This window comes from Macrobrachium rosenbergii, chromosome 21, assembly GCF_040412425.1.
Source record: "Macrobrachium rosenbergii isolate ZJJX-2024 chromosome 21, ASM4041242v1, whole genome shotgun sequence".
In the NCBI taxonomy this organism is placed as follows: domain Eukaryota; kingdom Metazoa; phylum Arthropoda; class Malacostraca; order Decapoda; family Palaemonidae; genus Macrobrachium; species Macrobrachium rosenbergii.
Window position 1 is genome coordinate 67,115,737 of NC_089761.1, and position 2,500 is coordinate 67,118,236.

Sequence of the window (2,500 nt, forward strand, 5' to 3'; positions counted from 1 at the left end):
TGTATCATACTGTATAAAAAAAGAAAACTCCATTACAAACTAACAACAGAAAAACATTGAAAATATTAAACTGAACAATTCATGTATTTGTATAATTCACATATGAGGCAAGTATTACCTAATCAATTGAAGGTAAGTAGTTACAGAAAATCAATCACATTAGATACATTTTATGAACTCTGGTCTCATGTTTCCATGAAAATACTAATATGCATTGTATATATTTCCATAAATTCAACATGAAAAAATGTGAAAAATGAGTGTCAAATAAATGTCAACATGAAAAACGAGCAAACAAATGTCAACATGAAAATCCATGTTGTAAGTTAATGCCTACTTAGGAACTTCACTTTCCTAGCTTTCTGGTTTGCAAAGTCTCTCACTACATCCTGAAAGTTTAACTTTCAAAATACTGGTCTCTATGTACATAAGTGACAGCATGTTTAGACGCTGTTCCTTCATTTTTGCTCGTGTTTCATTTTTTATCAGTTTAAGCTTTGCAAAGCTCCGCTCTCAGTACAGTTTGACACCATGAGACACAAATACAGGTGATATGCTATTTCAACATTCGGAAAGACTTCTTTCAACCCGTGTTGCAAGAGCATTCGATATACAATCAATTCAGTGCTACATTCTTGGTTTTCATTTTTGTTACGGAAATCATTGATATTTGCTGCAGCATAGGATGCAAAGTGAATCATTTCATCACTGTAGCTGGTCTCAATGTCAGAAGGATAATGATTAACTAACAAATCACAATGATGTTTAAGTGAATTCCTGTCCATTGTCATCACTTTAGACAAGAAACCAAATTTTGAGCTGATATCCTTATAAGCTGAAGCACGATATACTAGTGCAGTATTCAAGTGATCAATAATTCTTAAAAAGACCTCTACTCGAAATTTCTCCTTTCCGGACATTCTTGTTTCTTCACCTGAGCTCTCATCAAATTGTTTCTTCCGCGTCTGTTTCCTGGGTTTCCTCCTCATAAGTGTTAGTTTCACTATGCTCTTTACCTTGTTCTTCAAAATCATCAAATTCTGAGCGTAATGAAGAAACGAAATCCTGTAGAGAAATTTGGGAGACTAACTGCATTATCCAGGTCAAGAAGTGTAGCACACTGAAGAGCTTTGCTTGTGTTGTTAAATCTTTGCAGAACAGTGTCCCACAGTGTTATGAGGATGCCAGTTTCTAGTTTGTGAAACTCATTTGATAATCCCTTTGCCTCTTGTCAGTGATTTGTTTCTCTTCTGGGCACCTGTGATCTGTTCTAGAGCATACAGAACCCTCTTAAACCCTTTCCGAGAGCACTGGTTGCATCAGCATGACATGACCAACGGCGTATCTGACAGTTTTTGGGCACTGGTGCCTGTTTGTCTAATGCACTAACAAGTATGCTCCAGCGATGAGTAGATGCAGCAAAAAAACGTGTACACTCTCTGGACTACATAAAAAAACTGAACAGTGAGAGGACAGCAATCAACAGCATTTGCTCCCACTAAGTTTAAAGAATGAGCAAAACAGGGTATGTATGCAGCAAGAGGGTTCACTGAAAGAATGTGAGCCTGTACGCCATTGTATGTACCAGACATGTTTGATGCGTTGTCGTAAGACTGACCATGGCAGTCACTGATGTCTATTTTGTTGGTCCTCAAGAAATCTAGAAGTGCAGTGGCCAGTCCTTTCCCTGTGTGTGTATTAATATCGATGAAAGAAAGGAATCTTTCAACTGGACCATCTTCCTTTACATAACGAACAACTATTGACAGTTGATCAACATGAGATATATCTGGTGTAGAGTCAATGCAAATACTGTAATACTTGACCATTTTCAGTTCCTGAACAATTACAGCAAGTACTTTTTTGCCCATGACACAGATCAATTCATCACATATTGTAGAAGACAAATAAGACTTCATACCATAACCTGGGTTACCATATTTCTCAATGTGGGTGGCCAAAAAACTGTCATATTTACCTACTAGCTCAAGTATTCCCATATAATTGCCATTTGCTGGTGATCCGAACATTTCTTCTTGTCCTCTAAAGGCAAACTCTCTCAGCCAAAAATTTGATGGCGTCTACCGAACGTTGAAGAACTGATAGCCAATAATTTGTTTCACTTACCAACAACTTTTCATTCATTGCATCAACACAACCCACCAGACTTGATCGCTGTTTAAAAGCCACACAAGCCAACAGGTGTGTCTGACTCTTTTCATGATTGTCAATGGCACGCTTTACATTCTTCCAGTCATTAAAGCACAGGAAAATTCGCTAGCCTCAGTTGATAACAGTTTACATGTAAAGCAGTACACTTTACCTTTTGTTGAGAGTAGCATAACCAAGTTCGAACTGATTTTTCACCAGTAAGAGTATGTATACGAGTGAATAAAGCAGCTGTACAATAACGAAATTGATCAGCATATGAACGTTTGGACCTGGCAAAATCATCATCTTTATGCTGACAGTCCACACTACCTACACTAATAAAATGTGC